The 25,797-nt window shown below is 42.9% G+C and overlaps 1 long non-coding RNA gene across 1 annotated transcript in view; it reads left to right on the forward strand.

The window, feature by feature from the left end:
• Nucleotides 1–21,791, forward strand: part of LOC141092977 (uncharacterized) — a 67,416-nt gene extending 45,625 nt beyond the window's left edge. Inside the window, exons 2-3 of the long non-coding RNA XR_012232966.1 lie at nt 20,563–20,704; nt 21,036–21,791. This is a non-coding gene — a long non-coding RNA (uncharacterized lncRNA). The remainder of the gene's footprint in view (nt 1–20,562; nt 20,705–21,035) is intronic.
• Nucleotides 21,792–25,797: the final 4,006 nt, after the last annotated feature.

Raw genomic sequence — 25,797 nt, forward strand, 5'->3', positions numbered from 1 at the left:
AGGTTAATGAAGACTTAAAATACATAGATTTTATTTAATTACACATCATAGATAAAAAGAGAACCAGACAAATGGACATAATGCAATACTATAATTATATCATAATGTAAGGAGATAATTTCATATTGAACACATGGGCCATAGGTAAATTCAGTGATAATATAGATTCCATAGACCATATAAAGTGCATATAGTGAACAGACAGAGTCTGAAATAAAGTGCATAAGAAATACAAGAAGATCATAAATACCTGTGATAAATGGCTCAGTATGCCTCCAGCTCCAACGTACGTTTCGCCTACCGTGGCTTTCTCAAGGAGTGAGGTAATAGGGAAAGGGGGAAATATTTATATGTAACCCGGACCAATGCAAGCTCTTGGTTCCCATGTGACTAACTAATTAATTAAACTTCTACAAATATCAGTGATCAAATCCTAGGTTCAATATAATGCCTCCCGATTTAGACATAACAAAATGAAAGAAAAAATATATTTCAAAGGCATAATCAGATGCGTTCCAAACTGGAGCGCACGCCGCCGCCGCCATTACAGGAACCGGAACTTCGGTAAGTAAAGCGCCCTTGCGTGGAACGCAAGCCGCCGCCAGAAAGCCGGAACCGGAAGTGACGCGACTTGAGTAAGCGCTCCGAAATGAAGGGCAGGCCAGAAACACCACCTCCCTTACAGCTTGTATGGAGCGCAAGTCACCGTCACAAAACCGGAAGTGACGTGAGTTAAACTGAACGCTCCGGAGTGGAGGGCAAAACAGCGGTAACTCCTCCCCTGTAACAACAAATACAGCGTCGCTATGGCTGCGCTACACAATAGAACGCAAACAACCAAAGTATCCGGAAGAATACTAAAATGGAGGGCATAGAATATAACCATAGAGCAAGATGTTTGGATGACATTATATACATACAAAATACTTTAAAGACCATCACATATAGATTAAAACAATAGTAATAGTACAGTGTCTAGATAAATATCAGAAAATCCAATCACTGCCATATTACATCATATAGGGAATACATATAATGGAAAACACATCCATACAGATATATCCATAACATATTCTTATTATAAAAGAATCTTTGACATTACTATATAAATACAAATATAGATATAAAAATAAAAAACTATATAAATATATAAGGTGAAAAAAAGTGAAGTGAAACACATGTGCGATCGAGTGAAAAAAGTGCAAATTATGCAAATATCCTATAAATAACTATAATATAGGTAATAAAGCCTAAAATGCGTTGCTATAAAATATGGACAATCGAATGGATGAAGAGTTTCCAGGAACCGGGTACAAGCTAAAAGCAAAGAAAGAAGAGAAAGAAGGAGATTTTTATATAAAATATTATAAAAATGCATTAAAAGATAACTGTTCATTTAAACCCTTGTGTGCAATAGTGTCCAATCTAAAAATCCACTTGGACTCTATTTGTGCGAGGCGTTTCTTGATGTCACCCCCTCTAGCACTGAGTATAGCATGATCTATCCCTCGAACTTTTAAGGGTGTGTGCACACGCTGCGGATTCTGCTGCGGTTCCGCAGCGGATTTGGCCGCTGCGGATCCGCAGCAGTTTTTGCTGCGGTGTACAGTACCATAATATCCTATGGATATTAAAAACCGCAGTGCAGACGGTGCGGATTTTTCCGCGCGGTTTTCCTGCGGTTTCAAAACCGCAGAAAGAATTGACATGTCAATTCTTTCTGCGGAATGCGCTGCAGTTTGCTATCTCCTCCATTGAGGAGATGAAAAACCGCAGGGCAAAACCGCAGAGCAATCCGCAGGTAAAACCGCAGGTCTTTTGACCTGCAGATTTACCTGCGGATTTTACAAAATCCGCGCTGCCAAATCCGCACCCCAATCCGCAGCGTGTGCACGTACCCTAATAGTGATTCATTGCATTGGTGAAACAAAGTGCTTTGGCAGTGTTTTGAGAGAATCAACATCAGAGACATTTTGTGCTGCTCTGATGTCCAAGATATGTTCCCTCACCCTACGCCTAAATTCCCTAGAAGTTAGGCCAACATATTTCAATTTGCAGGGACAACTCGCACAATAAATTACTGCCAAGATATATGATGCAGTATTTTGAATGTAACGTTTCCGCTATGTAACAAACGGATGCACTGGAGCCGTTTTGTGGATGTATCCGCCAGTGTATGAAATTTAAAGGAACAGATGTCTGGAAAAAAGGAGAGAGAGATCGTTTTTTTTTATAAAAACGGCGGATTTTGACTGACATCAAACAACTGAAGTGTGAAACAGTCCTACCCTAAGTGTTGCTGCATTTTTGTCTGCTCTATAAAAAAAAGGCACAAAACTTTTGAAAAAGGAAAAAAAATTACAATGTATGAAGTACATGGTACTTTTACATGCATTTAAAATTGTAAGCATTTTTCATGGAACACTGAAATAATGTTCCTTTGAAGTGAATAGTATTTGAGCGCCACTTCTTGACAGAGGTCTTTATACTATTATCAGTTTTGTTCACTGTTTCCATTTGGCTGCTGTCAGTGGAAAGAAGCAGGTATCCTGAGGACCTGACATCAGTGCCATAAGAACGGACAATCCTCTTAGCAATCACTCTGTGATGTCCGCTTGTGCACTAATGTAATATTTACTTTGTGGAAGGAAAAGAAATAAGGAAAAGAAGAGTAGTTTTCTTCCTGAAGTTGAGTTGAAATTGTAGTTTCAGATGATATTCATTAATGTAATTAATCATTAAATGTATTATGTGCTGTATCTGTAATTTAGGTGACAATTTCTAACCATGGTTGACTCTGGTTGGGTATTTCTTCTTCTAGTCTTGCAGCATATATCCTAACGCAATATCTCCAGGAAAATAATTTGTATGCTCCCGGAATAAGCATATACACTTGGGAACTCGCTGCTGAACATGTTCCACCTGTAAATGCTAGATGAATATAATAAATAGTAGGAGTCACGTAAGTTGTAGAATGGTTACATTTTAGATTCGTCCTGGTGATACTTGGACAATTTAGACCATTATGTAGTTGATATACATACTGATCGTATTTGTACACCAGGAATACTGCAGAGATACACATTTTCCACTTTATTTCATTATACTGCACTCCAAATTTATGCTTACAAATAATGATGCAAATTACTGACTAAAATATTGCCATGTGAAACGGGCCTCACTACCACAGTATTCTACTCACAGCTGACATTGATGAGATTTTTTTGTGCTGTTCTTTGACTTGCTTATTAATTCTTTACTTAAAGGGAAGCTGTCAGCACATTTTGCTACCTCATCTAAGAGCAGGATAAAATAGGAAAATATACCCTGAATTCAACAATGTATCACTTAGTTTACCGGATGCAGTAGTTGTGATACAGTCAGAGTTCTTGTGTTTGGCATGAAGCAGAGCTGAGAAAGATAATCCCGCCCACATCAAACTCTCTTTGTACGTAGTCTATAGACAGTGAGCTGCTTATCAGAAGGTGTGGTTAAATAAGTGCATCCGTGGCAGCTAGTCACAGCACTGATATTGTCTTAGTGATAAAACCTTCATTGTAAGTAAACAACAGCACACAGCCTGATAAGTGACACATCATTGAAAGCTGTGTTTTAATCCCTATGCCATGCTGTCTTCAGAATACATAGCAAAAACCTGCTGACAGATTCCCTATAATGCAATTTTGACTTTTTGTAGACATAAATCCTTTTTTTTGTAGAATTGAGCAAATAGTAATCTGGAAAAAATGGATATTACAAATGAGAAAAAAGTAATTAAGGGATATCAATTTAGAAAGGGTTACAACACCCTTTTCTATAGATTATGACAGCGGTACATTTTCCTATTGGTCATACCATTCATTGATTCTGTGATCTTTTAATATGACACACTTCTTGTATTGAATTTATATATTTCAATGGGGTCAGGAACATCATATTAATATGTAGCGATACAGGCATAATTCACATAAAATGCCTGAATGATTATAACTGATAGGGCAACGTTGAGTCAGAGAAACTATGTCAGAAGCGGTTTAACTGCGAGAACACAAAGCTGTGTGCACTGATCCTGTAAAGTGTTACATTTGGGTCTGCACTACAAAGGGGAACTATGCAAAACAGCATGGGTTAGGCAATACATACAAGATTTTTGTCTCATTCATTCTGAGTCTTTATTTAAAATTGGAGGATTATGGAGCTACAGTAAAGAGTGTATACGATTAATGGCTCATTATGTAGCTGCGTAAGAGTGATCAGTGACATGCTGATGTTCATTAACATGAAATAATTCCAGAAATGTACTAAATTATACTAACAAAATGAGAGAAATTAAATATTTAATCACAGCTGAAAGAGATTATAAATTTAGATCTTCGTAAACAGCGTTTTTCAGACACAGCTTTCTGGTATTGAGTGTGTGCAAGGCAAAACCCTCGACCAATTCTCAAAAAATATGGATTTCAGCGGCAATTAACCTAAAATGAGTAGAAATTCATAAAGTTGCAAAACTTATTTTTAATCTAAGACGCAACAAAGTTATTTTAAACTATTTTAATGTATACAACTGTATGGTCCAATGGGTATGTGCAAATAATGTACTATAGGTAATCATGCAGATGACTATCCCTGGTAAATATGAGTACAGGTGTTAAGCTTACTGAGCATACCAGAGTACCCCAATGGAATTCTTATAAGAGCTGCTGCCTTCCTTAGTAGAACCATCTGCTGTGATTTTACAAAATTCTATGAAAAATGCTAGACCTAGTGTGACGCTAATCACTTCTCGTGGCCAAGCCGTGAGTCAGACTGGTCAAGGAGTTCAAGATCAAAAGCCATGAGGGTACGTCAGGGGTGGGCAATTAATTTTCTCGAGGGGCCACACGAGAGACAATGACTGTTATGGAGGGCCGAACCAATAGGCTGAAATTAATTCTACTCAATATTAACCCCTTCATGACCGGAGCTTTTTCGATTTTTCGTTTTTGTTTTTTGCTCCCCTTCTTTCCAGAGCCATAACTTTTATATTTCTCATCAATCTGGCCATATCAGGGCTTATTTTTTGCATGTTGTGTACTCGAAAACGGGAAAAAAATTCCAAGTGTGGTGAAATTGCAAAAAAATGCAATCCCACGCTTGTTTTTTGCTAGGTTCACTAAATGCTAAACTGACCGGTCATTATGATTCTCCAGGTCATTACGAGTTCACAGACACCAAACATGTCTATGTTCTCTTTTACCTAAGTGGTGAAAAAAAATTCCAAAGTTTGCTAAAAAAAAAAAAAAATAAAAAATGCACAATTTTCCAAGACCCGTAGCGTCTACATTTTTCGTGATCTGGGGTCGGGTGAGGGCTTATTTTTTTGTGTGCCGGGCTGACGTTTTTAATGATACCAAATTTGTGCAAATACTTTTTTTCTCGCTACGCCGTTTAGCGATCGGGTTAATCCTTTTTTTTTATTGATAGATCGGGCGATTCTGAACGCAGCTATACCAAATAAGTGTATGTGTGATTTTTTTTTTTATTGTTTTATTTTGATTGGGGCGAAAGGGGGGTGATTTGAACTTTTAGTTATTTTTTATTTTTTTTAACTTTTAAACACTTTTTTTTTTAACTTTTGGCATGCTTCAATAGAAGCATGCCACACTTGATCGGCTCTGCTACATATGGGCGATGAGCAGATCGCCTATATGTAGCAGATTTACTGCATTGCTGTGAGCGCCTACCACCGGACGGCGCTCATAGCAATGTGCCTGCAACAGCCATAGAGGTCTCTATTAGACCTCTGGTTGTCAAGGCAATGCTTCGCCGACCCCCGATCACGTGACGGGGTTCGGCGATGCGCTCACTTCCGGCCCGGTGGCCGGAAGTGGTAGTTAAATGCCCGCTGTCAGTGTTTGACAGCGGGATTTAACTAGCTAATAGGCGCAGGCGGATCATGAATCCCCTAGCGCCTATTGCGGGTTTAAAACAGCTGACATGTCACCGCCGGAGCCCACCTCAAAGCAGGGGACTCTGACCGCTGACGTACTATCCCGTCAGCGGTCAGAAAGGGGTTAATATCAACATATTAATTATAATTATTATATTAATAATTATATTAAGATCAATTATAACACTTAATATTGAGCAGAATTAAGCATGCTAACATCCCCCTATATACCATTTGAACCAGAATACAGCCCCTTTAATATATCGTATTAGGCCCACACAGCCTCCCCATGTCCAGCATATGAGCCCCACACAGCCTCCCCATGTCCAGGATAAGGCCAACACAGCCTCCCCATGTCCAAAATTTGAACCCCACACAGCCTCCCCATGTCCAGCAGGAGGCCCACACAGCTTCTACCCATGTCCGTGTTAAGACCTACATAGACTCCCCATGTCAAGATCCCCATAGCCTCCCTATGTCCATAAGACCCACGTAGCCTCCTCATGTCCATAAAACCCATATAGCCTTCCCCTTGCCTATGCTAAGACCCATATAGCCTCCCCATGTCCATGATAAGACTCCATAGCCTCCCCAAACAGCCAAACATCCCATACACAAAAATAAATAAAAAAACACATACCTTTCTCCCGTTCCCATGGCACTCTGCTATGCTTCTGCCTCCGATGCGCTGACTCTCAGCAGTGCACAGATGATGTGATGACATGATGTCATCACGTCAGCTGTTTCACACGTCGTCGATTGGTGGAGGAAGTGGCTGGATACCTCTCCTCCACCAATGCAGTCAACGTGAATGGAGAGTGTAGACTGCAGAGACTGTCTGCAGGCATGCGGGCAGGCAGAGATTGTGGGCAGGCAGTGACTGCGGGTGTAGACAACAAGCAGCGGGCACGGTGCAGACCGTGGGCCACTGTTTTCAACTCCTTGGATGTCTCGGTCCGCGGGCCGGACTGGAACAGTCAAAGGGCTGGATGTCGCCTGCGGGCCGCACTTTGCCCAGGTCTGGGGTATGTCATAATCAGAAGGAAGACACAAAAGCGTGGTCAGGTAATGTTGAAAGGTCATAGTACGGGAGTATAACGGATCAGAACTGAAGGAGTTAAACAGATGGATGGTCTGAACGAAGTCCAAGGTCAGGCAACAAAAGATCAAGCATACAGAACTCAAGGCACAGGAAGCACAAACCATACTTGGCTGAATGTACGTCTGGCAGAGGTCTAGGAGAAACAGCTCAGTTGAGTATCATGGCAATCACCTGGAATAATGAACACTTGGAGACTGCCGACACCTCCCAGTCTCAGACTGGATGGTCGAGCTGTCAATCAAAACACTGACAGCTGGGCCCTCTACCAGATTGGATGTCCAAGCTTTCAATCAAAGTACTGACAGCTACAGCATGCCCCTATACCAGATTGGACGGCTGTCAGAAAAGGCGATCACAGAAAACCGTTCTGGGGCTTATGAAGACAAAAAAAATGCCCAGATCTGAGGACGCCCACGCAGTAGCGACATTATTATTCCCACCCACTGGAACTCCTCCTCTGACAACCGGGGGCACAGGGTAAAAAATAACCTACAACTTTCCCTGAATACCCTAAACTGGTCTTTCTCTTCAGAAAATTTATCAGGGAGGGATATCATAGGTTCGGGAGAGACCTACTGTACATCAGAGGGTACCTGGTAGTGGAGGGCGCATGGGCCAGATGTAATGTGATGCTAGTCACTTCTCACAGTCCAGTTGTGAGTCAGAATGGCCAAGGAGTCCAAGGTCAGAAGCCAGGAGGGTATGTCATAAACAGAAGGAAGAGACAAAAGCGTGGTCAGAGTACCGGGAGGTTAATGGATCAGAGCTGAAGGGGTTAAACAGACGGATGGTCAGAATGAAGTCCAAGGTCAGGCATCAAAAGATCAAGCATACTGTACTCAAGGTATAGGAAGCACAAACCACACTTGGTTGAATGTACGTCTGCTAGAGGTCTGGTAGAAACAGCTCAGTTAAGTAGCATGGCAATCACCTAGAATAGTGAACGCTTGGAGACAGCCAATGCCTCCCAGTCTCAGACTGGATAGTCGAGCTGTAACACACTGACAGCTCAGCATGCTCCTGTACCAGATTGCATGGCGAAGCTGTCAATAAAAGTACTGACAACCTCAGCACGCCCCCATACCAAATTGGACGGCCGAGCTGTCAGTAACTGCATCCTAGACACACTGAGGGGTGAAACCGTGACACATAGGCTGTTAAAAAATTAGTGCCAACAACAAGAGGTATCAATAGACATAGGATATAGGATGCAGGAAATCGGTAAATACGGTATAGGATATCGGTAAATGCCAATCACCTGCAAAGAAATGATAATTGCATTTAGAAACAACAACTGCATGCTACTCTGATTAACCATGGGGATTCCAGAGAGAGAGAAAAAAAACCCTATGCAGGAAAACATTGACTGTTATATAGCAGGTAAATTGACAAAAATGAAGGTGAGATATAAAGATAGTTGAATTAATAAATATAAAATAAATAATTTTTGTAGTTCATCCCATTAGGGAACTTTGTATTTAAAGAGAACCTGTCACCCTCCCAGGGCGTTTTTAAGTTAAAGAGCCACCTTCAGCAGCCCTAAGGCTGCATTCTGTGAAGGTGGCTCTTTTGTTTCTGACCCCTAGTAATGCCAAAATATTGACTTTTATAAATAGGTCCCCATACCTGTATTGCGTCCCATAGGTATGGTGTCTCCCCCTGTATCAGCCATTTCCCAGCCGTCCATCATGCCCCTGATGTGTCTGTGCGCCGCCTCCCAGTCATCCATCATGCCCCTGTCTTGCGTCTGGGCGCCGCCTCCCAGCCATCCATCATGCCCCTGTTTTGCGTCTGGGCGCCGCCTCCCAGCTATCAATCATGCCCCTGTGCGCCGCCTCTTCCTGTGTTGCATGCCAGTGCCTGCGCTGTGACAGCAGTTCTCGGGCTTGCACATGTTTTCCTCCTTCGGTATCAGCTGATGAGCTGAGCTCCACACAAGCAGGTCACTGGCAGGTCAGCTCATCTGCTGATGCCGAGGGAGGAAAACAAAAGAGGAGGAGGGAGATGGGGGCAGGCGCAGCTAGAGTTGTTCACTGTGCAGGCGCCAGATTCCAAGCCCCGCAGTGTGAATACATAATAACACACTGCAGCATGAGATCTGGGGCCTTTGCAACAGGCAGGCGCGATAGCCCGATGTCAGTTCATGGGCAGGGCGCACTGCACATGCCTGAGAACTGTTGTCATAGCGCAGGCGCCGGCATACAACACAGGAGGAGGCACCACACAGGGGCATGATGGACGACTGGGAAGTGGCTGATACAGGGGGAGACACCATAACTATGGGACGCAATACAGGTATGGGCAGTGGCGTATCTAGGGGGGGGCAGCCGGGGCAGTTGCCCCGGGCGCAGCCAGCAGGGGGGCGCAGTTGGGCCGCCTAATGCAGCAGTCCGCAGTGTCCTCCCTGGCGGCTGCGTTCTGCCGCCCCCCGGCCTGAGAGTCGGCGGTTCTCTGTGTCAGCTATACAGACGCCAGTACAATTGAAGCTCTGACCGCCGGGCCAGAGCGACGTCAGCAGCGTGATCAGGTCATGTGATCACGCTGCTGACGTCACTCCCCGGCGCCCAGAGCAAACGCTGGTGGTAAGTGTGCTCCACTGTGGAGCTGAAGAACCACCGAAGATGGGAGATGGGGGGGTGTTAATGAGTGGAGATGGGGTGGATTTGTAGAGGGGATGGCGGTTAATGTGTGGGGGTATTTAGAGTGGGGATGGGGGTTAATGTGTGTGGGGGTTAATGAGTGAGGATGCCATGGGGTTAATGTGTGGGGGGATTTGGAGTGGAGATGGGGGTTATTTAATGTGATGGGGGTTAATGAGTGGGGATTGGGTTAATGTGTGCGGGGGTTAATGAATGGGGATGGGGGTTAATGTGTGTGGGGGTTAATGAATGGGGATGGGGGTTAATGTGTGGGGGGGTTAATGAGTGGGGATGTCATGGGGTTAATGTGTGGGGGGATTTGGAGTGGAGATAGGGGTTATTTAATGTGATAGGGGTTAATGTGTGCGGGGGTTAATGAATGGGGATGGGGGTTAATGTGTGGGGGTATTTGGAGTGCAGATGGTTATTTAATGTGTGGGGGGATTTGTAGAGGGGATGGCGGTTAATATGTGGGGGTATTTAGAGTGGGGATGGGGGTTAATGTGTGTGGGGGTTAATGAGTGGGGATGCCATGGGGTTAATGTGTGGGGGGATTTGGAGTGGAGATGGGGGTTATTTAATGTGATGGGGGTTAATGAGTGGGGATTGGGTTAATGTGTGCGGGGGTTAATGAATGGGGATGGGGGTTAATGTGTGTGGGGGTTAATGAATGGGGATGGGGGTTAATGTGTGGGGGGGTTAATGAGTGGGGATGCCATGGGGTTAATGTGTGGGGGGATTTGGAGTGGAGATAGGGGTTATTTAATGTGATAGGGGTTAATGTGTGCGGGGGTTAATGAATGGGGATGGGGGTTAATGTGTGGGGGTATTTGGAGTGCAGATGGTTATTTAATGTGTGGGGGGATTTGTAGAGGGGATGGCGGTTAATATGTGGGGGTATTTAGAGTGGGGATGGGGGTTAATGTGTGTGGGGGTTAATGAGTGGGGATGCCATGGGGTTAATGTGTGGGGGGATTTGGAGTGGAGATGGGGGTTATTTAATGTGATGGGGTTAATGAGTGGGGATTGGGTTAATGTGTGCGGGGGTTAATGAATGGGATGGGGGTTAATGTATGGGGGCGTTAATGAGTGGGGTTGGGGTTAATGTGTGGGGGTATTTGGAGTGCTGATGGGGGTTAATGAGTGGGGATTGGGTTAATGTGTGGGGGGATTTGGAATGGGGATGGGGGTACTTAATGTATGTGGGGGATTGGGGATGGGGGGATTTAATGTGTGGGGAGATTTGAGGACACAAAATAAAGACTATGTATGAGGAAACAGTATGGGGGATTGGTGCAGACAGTATGGGGAGCGAATGCGTTAATGTATGTGGATGTGACACAGTATGGGGAGTCAGGGATATGTGTGAGCAGACAGTACAGAGAGTGAGGGGGTAAATATATGAGGAGACAGTATGGTGAACAGGTGGGATGCTAGAGGGGAATAGTGTGAGGCGACAGTATATTGCAGATATTTTTATTTAGGAGCATTATAATGACACTTCTGTCTTTAAGGGCGTCGTGTGGAGATTTGCTGCAGAAGACCGGAGAAGATGGACATCTACAGAGACGAGATGTGGATGAGAAAACTCATCATGGGGTCTAGAAGAAAAGGAGAACGACTGCAGAGATGACGTCATCTATAAGGTACTTGGATGTAAATATTATTTGTGATACTGACCAATTCTCATGTTTTTATTTGTTAGGAGCATTAAAGGGGTTGTCCAGGTTTGTGCTGAGTCTGCTGTCATTCTATGTGACTGCAGACTTCTGAATTCTCACAGTGCTCACTGAACGCTGTTAGGAGTCTCTCATGCCGGTAATTTACATACATGCGGTCACATGCTGACTAGACATGTGTGGCCTCACTCAATGAAAATGAACGGAGCGAGGCCGGGCACGTCTAGTCGGAATGTGGCCAGAAGTATATAAATCACATACTTGTGCTGACATGACTGTACATCAGCAAGGGAGAATCCTAAAAGTGTGCAGTGCATTTGTTGTGAGAATTCAGAAGCTGCAATGTCAGGATTCAGCTCTGCAGGTTCCAGTAGTCATCACACGGACACTTCACTCATATGAGATTTTCATACTTATAGTCCTGTGAGAACAAGCTTCTCTTGCAGCTTCTCTCAGTTTTTTACTGAACATTGAGAGCAATAGGAGGAGCAGCTCGCAGGTACATGGCTAAGTGTTCAAATCGCATATGTGCGGTGGCGGGGGGGCGCCGAACCGAATTCTTGCCCCGGGTGCCAGAAAGCCTAGATACGCCTCTGGGTTATGGGGACCTATTTATAAAAGTCAATATTTTGGCGTTACTAGGGGTCAGAAACAAAAGAGTCACCTTCACAGAATGCAGCCTTAGTGCTGCTGAAGGTGCCTCTTTTACTTGAAAACGCCCTGGGGGGTGACAGGTTCCCTTTAATTTCAAATTCCAAAAAGCCTCCTTCAGTGCAAAAAGTGCTCTTGCCAATTCCCCCCTTGGGGTGGACACAACACATTCTCTATACCATAGAATTTAAAATGTGATAAATCACTATTGTAGATACTTTAGTAGTAAAGTGCTTAGCCGCACTTGAGTAGCTACTATTCTTGTTGCTAATATTATTTATATGCTCTGCTATTCGCTTTTTGAGCTTCTTGAACATCCAACCAATGTACATGACATTTCATGAACAGCATTCAATACAATAAACATGGTGAGAATCACAACTGATGAAAGATTCTAGGACGTGACCCACACCATTTGGTATAGAAAATATATTTTACTGTTCATTGCAAAACTGCATACATTGCAGCGACTCCCTGAATATTTGTTGAATTCCCTGGCAGAAAGTTAAAAGGATGGTGGCTGCAGAGACCGTACCAATAAGCAACCACATCTGGCAAGACACCTGCAGCCCCTGTCCACAATTTTACAAAGTATATCATCCTGGTTAATAATAGGTAAATGTTTTAAAATAATCTGTTTGATCTGATTGAACTGAGAACTGTATGGTGTAGAGAAAGTGACAGGATGGCATTCATATTGCGAATCAGTGTGGCGGTTATTAAATTTATACAGAAGTTCAAGTCTGGATTTCCTTTTGTCACGATTAAATGCCCATTTATTGTTGTGCCCGCCATAACCCCTGTCTGCAAGTCTGTTGCCAGTGATGACACCCTTCTATAGGAAGGTGTCATCACTAGAAGGAAGGAATTGAGGGTAAACTGATTAAATTTGCTGATGACACAAAGCTAGGAGGGATAGCTAATACTAGAGAAGAGAGAGAGAGGATTCAAAAAGATTTAAATAAACTGGAGAAGTGGGCAGCAACTAACAGAATGGTTTTTAACAGGGAGAAATGCAAAGTACTACATCTGGGCAATAAAAATGAAAAAAGCATATATAGAATGGGAGGAATAGGGCTAAGTGACAGCACATGTGAAAAAGACTTGGGTATATTAATAGATCACAGACTGAATATGAGTCAACAGTGTGATGCAGCAGCAAAAAAGGCAAATGCAATTCTAGGATGTATTAACAGAAGCATACAGTCTAGATTATGTGAAGTCATTATTGCCCTCTACTCCTCTTTGGTCAGACCTCATCTAGAATATTGTGTCCAGTTTTGGGCACCACATTTTAAAAAAGACATCAACAAACTGGAGCAAGTTCAGAAAAGAGCGACCAGAATGGTGACTGGTCTGCAAACCCTGTCTTATGAGGAAAGGTTGCAGGATTTGGGAATGTTTAGTTTGCAAAAGAGAAGACTGAGAGGAGACTTAATAGCTGTCTACAAATATCTAAAGGGCTGTCACATTGTAGAAGGATCAACTTTATTCTCATTTGCACATGGAAAGACTAGAAGCAATGGGATGAAACTGAATGGGAGGAGACACAGATTAGATATTAGAAAAAACTTTTTGACAGTTAGAGTGATCAATGAGTGGAACAGGCTGCCACGAGAAGTGGTGAGTTCTCCTTCAATGGAAGTCTTCAAACAGAGGCTGGACAGACATCTGACTGGGATGATTTAGCGAATCCTGCTTTGAGCAGGGGGTTGGACCAGATGGCCCAGGAGGTCCCTTCCAACTCTACGATTCTATGATTCTATGATTCTAGAACATATGTGCCAGGCCCGTGTAAACTCTCCTTGTGGAATGGCATTGATGTTGTGTCGTGGATGCCGACTTCTGGATAATAAGGTGGTATTGCTAGAAATCTCTTTTCTGTACACAGATGTTTCAAAAATGGCAAGTGGAACACTACTAATGAGTATAAGATCAAGAAAGGAAGTTTGGTTGTCGAGTAAACTCGGCGTAAATGTAAAGTTATAATTTTTGAAATTGAGATAATGGGTGAAATCTGGAACCAATGATTGCATCCCAACCCATTGTGAGGCAATGAGGGGAATCATATGTGAGGGTAGTTATGTGTCCCCAGAATGTGCATATGTGGTATACTGAACCGGTGGAACATTGAGCAGGGAAGACTCAAGAAAATCTGGATGCCCTGTCATAGGCACCCAGTATGGTGACAGGTTTGAACAGAGGGTGTGGAGGGGTGTAAGGCACTGAGTGGAATTATATATGACGGTCATTTTGTGTCCCCCAGTATACACATTGTAATTACAGCCATGCCTGTGGTTACAATTTAAAATAAAAGAGAGAATGGATTTGTTTATACTATTTGACCAAGCCAGATTTAGGAAAACACAAAACGGCTTTTTATTTTTGGAGAAGTCTGCAGGTTGGTAGTGGGGTGAATCTCTCCCTCCTCTTCGGGTCTTGGGAGTGGCCCATGTCCACAAAACCCATTTAAACTCTCAGTTAAGGTTTTAGGTGTGTCAGAGTTTTGTTTGCACGTAGCAGGGCAGGAGGCTCTATGCAGGACAGGTCTGTGCCTCTTAACTCAGGTCAGAGAAGGCAAAGCTACTGACACATACACGAGTGATACAGTGGTGCAGTCGCCCATGGCAACAGACTGATGCTCCACTCTCCGGCTGTGAACCAGAGGTTAAAAGTTCCATACTTATTTTATGAGTTTTGAAAATAAAGACATTTAAGTTGAACTTTCTTGGGTCATTGCCTCATTGCTACATGGACACAAAAGCTGCTGCATTACACCATACAAGGAGATCATCCACAAAACTACAAAACCATGCAATATTAGAGAAAAATGGATTATGATTAGTGATGAGCGAGTATGTGCGTTGCTCGGGTTTCCCAGAGCATCCTCGAGTAGGCTCCGAGTATTTGGAAGTGCTCGGAGATTTAGTTTCTGTCAATGCAGCTGCATGATTTGCAGCTACTTGGCAGCCTGAATACATGTAGGGATTGCCTGTTTGTTAGGGAATTCCCACATGTGTTCAGGCTATCAAGTAGCCGCAAATCATGCAGCTGTGGCAACAGAAACTAAATCTCCGAGCATTTCCAAATAGAGATCACCCAAGCAATGTGCATACTCGATCATCACTAATTATGATCAGAAAGAAAACACTCCTCCCAGCAAGCCATATACAAAATTGCTAGGAATGGTAAGAATTTAGACCCCATATGGGTACCTGTGATCTGTAAAAAAAAATTTTGAATTGAACATAAAACAATTGTGACTGAGTACCCTAAACAGTCTAGATCTAACTTAATGAATAGTTTGAGATTGAATGAATAAGCACTGAAACAATTTAAATAGTGTTGCATGGGAATCTTGGCCAATGCATGTGGAATAGCTGAATAAAAGGTTAACTACATCACAAGTGAAAAAAGAAAAATCTTGCCAACGGAAACTATCAAAAACTTGTAGGACTGAGGATGTATCTTTAAGATATCCTGGGATCTTGATTACCAGGGGCCACAGGTGCTCATCCAGCCATTCACTAAGATTTTATCAGATTACCGGATGGTACCGTAATATTGGAATTAGATTGTATGTCTAATCAGAGCACCACATACATGAACCCCGCCTTAGGACACAAGCATATCATTAACACAAAACTGAAAATAAAGATTAAGAAACAGCCATAAGACGGATTTTATCTACCAAGGTATCATAACGGTGCCGACCTGACTGTGTGTAGGTTACTGTGCACAATCCTGCTGACAGGTTCCCTTTAATAGCTCTAGACTTTTCCCTATCCACATTGCTGAATAATGGCTTGCTGCAGGTGCCTTCATGGAGTCTTCTGAGATCACATTCAACCAGGTTTTGAAATTGATGCAATATAGGAGGCCTTACACTTCAATTGTTGTAACGTGAAAAGCGCATTTTGTTCAGGAAAAGACATAAGGGTGATAGATCCATCAGATAGAATTTGTTCAGACTCGCTGACAACGTCATCACCATCGGACTTGAACAAATGTCTTTTAACAGTCAATGCTTGAGTAAATCTGTTGATGTCTCTCATAGTTTTGAACAAGTCAAAATTATGACTAGTTAAAATTTTAAACCTTTGTCTAATAAATCTATCTGGGTGGGAGATAGAATTGTAGGGGTGAGAATGAGGACGCTTTGTAAACACTTATTCAATTATGGATCATTTTCTTTTTGTTGTTCCTTGTTGAGTAGCATTTCCAATTTCTTTCGTCCTCTATCTCTCGTCCCCCCCCTCCTTCTGGTTTTTTGAAAGAGATACTGTCCGAATGTCCCTGGTATCTAACTCAGGGATTGAAGTGTCTGTGCCATAATCAGTTATATCCTGATCTGAAGAGGAAATATACACCAGTTTTCTGCTAAATCGCATTTCCAGGATGTGATTGGCGGTGTTTCACCATGAATTTGCGATTTTTGTTGTCTGTGCCTTTATTTGACCATGTATAAATGTTATTATTTTTGTAGTCCAAGGTGTCCCGATGGAACTTAAATATTTTAATCATAAGAATAGAATCCTCAAGTGCATTATCTGTCATTTTCTTGTGCATATTCTTGTAATCAGTCATATGATTAAACTTGAACAGGGCATTGTTGGTTTTGTCAGTTTCCAGTCTGAGTTCACTCAATCTGGTATCCTCATATGAAGCATTTAACCCCATAAGCTCCAAAAAGCATTTAGATAATATGGATTTCTATCTGTAAAGAAAATCTTCGCAAAAATATAAGTGGGAACCTTTTTGAGGCACAAACCTCTGGGAATCATTTCCTCTTCTATATATTTCTTGAGAGTGTTCTAGTTCCACCATGTATGTAATTCCTTCCTAGAAATATGCATTCATTTTGTAATACTACTGCCCAGGGCTGCCACTAGGAATTTTGGGGCCCCATACTGGTAAAATTTTCGGGGCCCCTTGAGACTCCGCCCAGGCTCCAGCACGCCTCCACCCCTCGAACTGTCCAAAGTCCCACCGCTCTCTTGGAAAAACTCCACTTCTCACCAATCACACATTAACAGTTCCCATCACCAGATCACACATATAGCCAGCAGCTTTTGTTTTGGCCAAAAGATTTTTTAAGCCGCCACCATAACACTGTAGACTCTTTTGGCCGTGCCCTAATCTACTGTAACCTATTAAATATTTGTTAAAATATGTGATACAATTTAGGTATATTTTTATTTTTCAATTTTTAAAATGACCAATAATATCACATAGAAGGGAAAAATACCACTGCACCATGTCCAGACCACATAGTGACCTGCCATGTGCAGACGTTGCGGATTTAATTGCGGTTCTGCCGCGGTTTGTACCCCGCGGAATTGCCTAAAATCTGCAGTGTAGTGCACCTACAATGGAAGTCTATGGGAACCGCAGACTTGCTGTGCACATGCAGCGGAAAAAAACGCACAGAAACGTAGCGGTTTATTTTCCGCAGCATGTCACTTCTTTTCTGCGGTACCGCTGCGGTTCTGCACCCATAGACTACCATTGTATCTTGCAAATCCGCAGCAAAACCGCAGATCAAATAAAGATCTGCGGTTTTGCTGCTGATTTGGTGTAATTTGGGCTAGCAAAAACCGCATCAAAGGGAAATGAGGTCACAGGAAGGAGGAAATGTATGTGCTGTCTGAAAATAAAATGGAGTCGTACCGTCGTATGGGGATGGATGTGAGGCGTATGGTTGATTTGGTAAGTAATGTCTGTGTGTGTCAGTCTGTGTGTGTGTGTCAGTCTGTGCGTTAGTCTGTGTGTCTGTAGTGAGAGATTGTGGTCATTCGTCGGATGGGACAGCTCTCCCATCCAAATATGATGGGAGAGTTGTCCCATCATCAGGCGAATGACCAAAATGGGTTAAAAAAAAAATCACAACACACATGTAACAAACAGTACATACAACACACAACATGTAAACATACTCACCACATACGACTTGCGCCCGTCCGAAGCCTTCCCTCACTGCTCTTCCAATAAAATTTAAACAAAGAAAAAACCCTGGCTTTTGTCCCACGATGTCCTCCGGTGATGCACTGCAAGAGTTAAATTGCTCCTACAGTGTTCTTCGGTGGTTTCCCGCGGTTCAATGAACTCCGGGACCTCACTTTACGGTCCGGGAGCTCACTTTACGGTAATTGACCTGTCGGAATTGCCGTAAAGTGAGAGTTCCGGAGTTCATTGGACTCCGGTAAACTTTCACGCATGCGCAGTCACACTGCAGGAACTTTCTCCTGTTAGTGTGACTTTTTAACCCGTGGAGAGCAGTCACATCTCCTGATGTGACTGTTCTCCACTAGAGATCGTCGTGGGACACTCGATTTTAAATGGATTGCGTAGGACAGGTTGGTATTTTTGTGGTTTTTTATTTTATTTTTTTTACAGGTTATGGTTTTTTATTGGTAAGTATGGTTAAATTAAGAACATTAAAAAAAAAATTTGTGTGTGTTTTTTAACTATTTAGCTATAGGATTAATAATGGATCGGCGTCTTCTTTACGCCTCTCCATTATTAACCTGGCTTAATGTCACCTGTCAATCATTTATTACCCCACATCCCGCCGCCGCTGTGCGGGATGTGGGAAGAGAGGGGCTAAGTGCTGGAATTGGCGCATCTGATAGATGTGCCATTTCTGGGGCGGCTGCGTGCTGATATTTGTAGCCGGGGGGGCCAATATCCATGGCCCCTTCCTCGGCTATGAATATCAGCCCGCAGCTGTCGGCATAGCCTTTCTGGCTAAAAAATATAGGGGGACCCCACGCCATTTTTTTTTCAAGTCCAGACAGGGAAAAACAGCAACTACGTGTTGATTTTTTGTAGCCTGGGAAGAGGTTAATCTTTCCAGGCTATGAATATCAACCCGCCGCTGTCAGCAGAGCCTTTGATGACTAACAAAATATAGGGGGACCCCACGTCATTTTTTTTGGTGGGGGGCCCCATATTCTATTAGCCATCAAAGGCTCTGCTGACAGCGGTGGGTTGATATTCAAAGCCTGAGAAGATTATCCCCTTCCAAGAAAACAAAAAATCAGGCCCCAGTTACTGGATTTCCCGATCTGGACTTGAACAAAATGGCAGGAGCCCACGCCATTTTGTTCAAGTCCAGAACGGGAAATCAAGTAACTGGGGCCTGATTTTTGGTATCCTGGGAAGGGGATAATCTTCCCAGGCTATGAATATCAACCCGCAGCTGTCTGAACAAAGAGCATCCATCAAGATCAAATTTGTAAACCAATGGAGGCCTGTATTTGGAGAGACACCCCAAATGAATGTGGAATCTAGTTCAAATTTGGCTTAGTATTGTGTGTGGCCTCCATGTGCCTGTATGACTTCACTACAACGCCTGGCTCTCAAAATAAATACCACCCCACACCATTATTACTGACCCTCTGCTAAAATGGTCATGCTGAAGGATGGCGCAGGCAGCAGGCTCACACTCAGCACATATGACATACATGACAGAGTGTGGAGACAACATACAGAGTGATCTGTTGCCTGCAGCATCATAAAGCATGACATGTTTGGCAGTGGGTCAGTAATGGTGTGGGGTGGATTTTCTTGGTAGGGCCACACAGCCCTCCAGGTGCTTGTCAGAGGTAGCCTGACTGCCAGTAGGTACCGAGATGAGATCCTCAGACTTCTAGTGAGACCATATGCTGGTGCAGTTGGCCCTAGGTTCCACAATGTGTCAGCAGGTCCTGCTAGATGAAGGCATTAAAGCCATGGCCTGGACCGTCCATTCCCCATAATCCGATTGACACCATCTGGGACATCATGTCTTGCTCCATCCACCAATGTTACGTTGCAACTCAGACTGTCCAGGAGTTGACGGATGCTGTAGTCCATGTCTGGGAGGAGATCCCTTAGGAGAACATCCGCAACATCATCAGGCCAATGGGCAGGCATTGTCGGGAGGTCATACTGGCTCGTGGAGACCATGCACAAGACTAAGCCTCATTTTTTCATTTTTCTAGTTTAATTTGTTATGTGTCTCTAAATCCAGGCCTCCATTGGTTCAAAAATTGGATATCCATTGATGATTTTTATGTGATTACGGTTACAGCACAATCAACCTTGTAACAAACAAAATATTCAATTAGAATATTTCATTCATTGACATATAGGTTGTGTTATTTGTGTCCCCTTTTATTTTTCGGAGCTGTGTATACATAACATATAGAGATGTGTGTGTCTCTATATATATATATATATATATATATATATACAGTATATATATAATATAGGTGTGTCCGATGCTATCACATCGTGAGGGAAGTGTGTGTACGTGTGTGTATGTGAGTGTGTGTGTATGTCAGTGCAGGTGGTGGTGAGGGGGGTCAGCGGCGGCAGGTCCAGCGGTGGGGGGGCCTGGTGGCAGGCAGCAGGCAAGCTGCAGTCTGACGGAGGTGGGTGTGCTGGTACCATGACTGTGTTATTTTGATATGGCGGTGGGCGTACTTATGGCCTGCAGAGTATATATTTTTTAAATTCATTTTCTGTATGCTAACAAACTAAATATGAAGATATTAATAACATTGTTATCCATTACAGATAAGTGACATGCCAGCTATCTGGGACCCGGCCGATGAGGCCTACAAAGACAAATAAACACAGGATATGTGTTGGTCCAGAATCTGCCGTCAGCTGTATCCAGATTTTGATGGGTACACCGGTGCCCTGCAGCAGAAAATTAGTAAGTAATTTTTGGTATGTTGTTTATACAGAACGACTCTTCATTTTAAAACGTATTGCAAGGATCATAATGTGTTGTGATTTTTAATTTTAGCTCATGATGTGAAGCAATGCTGGAGATCGGTGAGAGATAGATTTAAAAAAATCCAAGCCAAGATTGGTACAAGTGGGTCATCACCGGCCAAAATCAAATTCAGTCTCTATCAAGATATGTGTTTCTTGCTAACCAGCAGGACTTTGAGGAGGAGATTTGTTAGATATATTTTGAATGTAGTTATGATGACTAAAATTTGAATTATCACTGAAAACTCAGTTATCTTTTTTTATCACAGCACTGAAGGAAACATTTCGCCTCCTGATGAAGATGGGATCCACTGATTCCATGGATGGGTCTTCATTGTGTGGACCTGATTCTCCATGTACTTCAGGTGTAGCGTCGGCTGCGTCATCTTCAGGGACGGCATCTTCTTCTGAGCCCCAAAATACTCCTGCCCCAAACACTGAAAGACCTGCCAATCCGTTGTCAGTAACCGAGCCACTGGCCAAAAAAAGCAAAGCCAAAACCCAAAAAAAAAAAATGGATGAGACAACTAAAAGGGTAAATGACACCATCGATCTCATCAACAAATCTTCAAGGGAAGATCACTTAGATTTCTTTGGTGCCAGCACAGCCAGCAAAGCTCGGTTACTGTCAGCGGAAAGGCAGACAAAGTTCATGACAACTGTGAATGCTATATTGTCAGAATTCGAGGACCCTTCCCCTATCGCACCATTAGCAGACATTGTTATGGGGGCCACACAAAGTGTGCGGGCAAGGCGTCCACCACCACCATTGCTGCCCCCACAACCACCACTGCCACCACCACCATCACCACAACAGCGTGATGACCAACTCTATCAGCGGCCTCCAATGAACTATTCATACTACGGTGATGTTAACTCTGAACACATGAGTTACAACCCAGAATACATCATGTTAAATTAGTTTAAGGCATAAGGCAGGTCCTGGATGATAAAGTCTTCCATTAACTTCAAAAGTTCTGCATTGCCGACATCAGACCTACTATCACTTGTTTGTGATGCCATATTCCGACAACAGTCGTGTTTGTTGCACCTATTCTTTGTTGTGGAAACATTATATATTTTAAAAAAAAAAACACTATGTTGGTCATAAAGTCTTTATTGGTTTTATAATAAATTAATATTTTCAAAATTTTTTACTATTATTTGTGGAAAAATAACATAAGGGATATATACCATTGTTTTTTGGATAAAGAACATCTAATTTGTCGGTTGTCTTTGTCTTCACATCAGTTTTCTTCCCTCCTCTGCTCTTCACCGACACAGGAGTATTGCCAGTGCACGGCGCCTTCAGGACTCGAAGTATTCAGTGAAGGCTTCTCTCACACTCACACCGTTGTTTGATGGCCTTCCCTGACAGACGTTGGTCACTGGATTAATTACTGGCTGCTGGTACTCCACATCTATGTCAGTGCTGTACTCCCGAGCATAGTTGTGGAGTACACAGCATGCCTTAATCACAGCGTCAACGGTGTCAGTATCCAACTGGATGGCAGTGTGAAAGATCCTCCACTGACTACACATGATCCCGAAGGTGCATTCCACATATCTGCGTGCACGACTCAGCCGATAATTAAAAATCCTCCGCCGGGCATTCAGTCCCCTCCGTGGGTATGGGCGCAGCAGGGTGATCATTAAGGGAAAGGCCTCATCCGATACCATCACAAAGGGCACTGGATGTGCGGAACCCGGCAAAGGCCTTGAGGCTGGGAGCGTTCCGCCATCTCAAAGAATTTGCTGACCAATCTGTGACGTTCGCAACACCCGAGAATCCCCAGTTCTACCATAGGCACCAACGTCGATGGCAACAAATTTGTAATGTGCATCAGCCACCGCCATCAGGACCACCGAAAAATACTTTTTATAATTAAAGAAGCGTGATCCTGATATTGGTGGCTTCTGCACTCTTACATGTTTACCATCAACTGCACCTATGCAGTTTGGGAAATTGGCCACAGACTGAAAGCCTGCTGCGACCTGCAGCCAAGTCTCCTTGGTTGGGGAAGGCATCACCATGGTCTGCAATTTCTGCCAGATCACGTTACATGTGCACCTCACAATTTGAGAGATGGTGGATTTTCCAACTCTAAATTGGAGGTGTAGGGATGTATAGCTCTCTCCTGTGGCCAAAAATCTGAAAATGAAAAAAAAAAGATTATTAGAAATGATTGCCGCTATAAGATGGGGACACCGCCATTCATGGTTTTGTACAACATTCAGAAATGGTGTTGTAAACTCCCAAGTCCAACAATACCAATAATAATTTTGGGTGGACTTAAATGGAGAGGGCCCAGTCTAGTAATATGGGTTCGCCGCAGCAGGTGCAAAAACGTCTCTCACTATTACCTGTTTGCGCCAATTGTCAGCTGAGCTGGGGAGAGAGCATCTTCAGCACCTGCCGCCAGGGAACAGCACTGTTGCGTTTTTCCAGCGGCGTCAATTTGTGTCACAGAGAGTACATCCATGTGTGTTTTGTGGCCCGTGCTACCATTAAAAAAAAAAAAAAAAGGCACACGTACACACATTCCATGACACCACGCTGACATGTGCATAGACCCAATCATTGAATTGGGTGTACGTGTGGCAGTGTCTCCAGAACATGTGAAAAGTGTGACCACATGTACCAGAGACACTGACAGGTGAAAAGGCCCTATGACGCAAAAAAAACCCAAAAATGAAACCATATACTTACCGCAAGGTGAGGAGCAGCCTTTCCTCAGCAAAGATGGACTTCCTCATCACTGTGTCCATATACGTAAGGTCTTCTCCCATTATGCTCAGAAGCCGGTTAAATGCCGGGATGGTGAGCCGGCAAAAGGGCACAAATTTCTCGGGATATAAGTAAAAAAAATAGTAAATTACATCAGATACAGATTTATTATACTGACAAAATTTTTACAAAACAAAATCTCTTCACATATGGTTAACTTACCTTCTCAAATCTTGGTATAGCACACGAAAGTGACCCTTTTCTGTACGTTCTGCCACAATGGGGTGTACCCACATTCTTCTGGTTCTCTTTCTGGCCTGCAAGTAAGATAAAAAAATTTGGGTTAAGGTCCCGTTACAGTCAGCGACGCTCCAGCGCTGACGAAAACGATGTCACCTAAAGATGGGTGGTACGTCGCTACATGGTCACTATTAAGCTGTCAAACAGGCAGAGCTATTCAATTACACAGCAACTATACGGCAAGCCGTAACAACCTCAGCGGTCATTGGGACCTTGTCACACAGCAGCTATTCTGAGGACTCCCGCCTGCGTCCCTGAATTCTGCGTCACCATCGCAGTCGCTCATTGGCAGCAAACATAACAATGCATGAGGTCAGCGGGACAGCAGCGATCAAAAAATGGACAGGACATTCAAGCACAATCAGCGATATTCAGCAGGGGGACGGTCGCCCATATCCGTCACATGTAGCAAGATTGCTGGCCAGGTCGCTGTTGCGTCACAACAGCTGTGATGTTTCAGCGATCTGACTAGCCATCTCACTATGTATGATGAGGACTCAAAAACAATATTTTTACATATAGTGTTGCTTACCTGGAGTCTTTGCTGATTCAGATAATCGAGCAATACTCCCAAAGACTGGAGGCGTTGTGGCCTGCGTAGCCATACATTAGTTTCACCATGTTCTTCGCCATGCTGTGTGCTTCGTTGTTCACTCCGCTCATTTTCAAGGTTAGCACTCATGATTACGAAAGTGTGCAGATTCCAAAATGGAGAAAGAGGTTGGACTAGGAAATTACATAATTTTTTTTTTCTTTTTTGAAGTTTCTTCTCTTTATTTATGCTTACAAAAAAGGCAGACAAATCAGGCTGAAAAACGCAAGCAAAACCGCACAAAAAATGCATGAAATCAACATAGAAACTGCATGAAAAAGTGTTTGAAAAACGCATTCAAAAAACCGCATCAAAACCGCATCAAAACCGCAAGCCTTCCACCATGCGGTTTCTGGCAGCAGATGCAGTTTTTGTGCAGAAAAATCTGACCAAAAATATGCAACGTCTGCACATGGCCTGATAGCTTCTTAATACATTTTTTTCTAGAGTTAAGGCAACCAAAAACTCACAAATCTGGCATTTCCATTTTTCTCTTTACAGATTGGGTTAATTAATATATTTTGATAGATTTAATTTTTTTTTTTACACGTTGATACAAAATGTGTGAATTTCTTTTAATAGTTATTGTTAATTTGGGAAAATGTGGGGCTTCATCGAATTTTTAGATCTTTTTAATTAATTTTTACATTTTTAAATACTTTATTTCTTTACTTTTTGTTAGTGTTTTTAGGGAACCTGATCTTGCGATTGTCAGTATTTTTACTGCCAAGAGTGAAGGTTTTGGCTACAGAATAAAATGCTGCAAAAACTCCATGTATGAACATACTCTGACATTGAAATATGAAATAATATCACAGCGAAGGTACATAACAGCATGCTGTAAATAAATATCCGTAAAACATATGCTGTTTAAATACTGGACAATTATGGATCAGTCGTTATATTTAACAAAGAGCAGGGGTGTGGAAAAGCACACAAATCACGACTTCCAGATCCGAATGACACAATAGAAAATAACTTTATTAAAGATCACGGACTGAACAGAAAAAATGGGGGAGCATGTGCAGGGGAAAATAAAGTGCAACAGTGCTGAAAGACGCGCCAGACCTGACAAAATTACACCAGACACAGTAAATATATCCAAAGTTGCAAACAAACAGCAGTTGTAGAATTCATGTGCCACAGTGGTATAATATCTAATAATATTCATATATATGCCTGCTCAAATACATGATAACACCCATGATGCAGATTCTGAGAATTAATTAGTTAGCCCATGAGACTGTCCCTTTACAGGAGCCCATACAAAATTGAAATGGCACCTCCAAAAAATATATAAAACTAATTATACATAATAATTGTGCTGAACAAGGTCAGGGGCTAAAAGGGTGATGTAATAATCACCACCTGTCACGGAATGTGACCATCACAGCATCCATAGTCCACATGG

The sequence above is a fragment of the Dendrobates tinctorius genome, unplaced genomic scaffold (assembly GCF_039654945.1).
Source record: "Dendrobates tinctorius isolate UK_male_01 unplaced genomic scaffold, ASM3965494v1 ptg000062l, whole genome shotgun sequence".
NCBI lineage: Eukaryota > Metazoa > Chordata > Amphibia > Anura > Dendrobatidae > Dendrobates > Dendrobates tinctorius.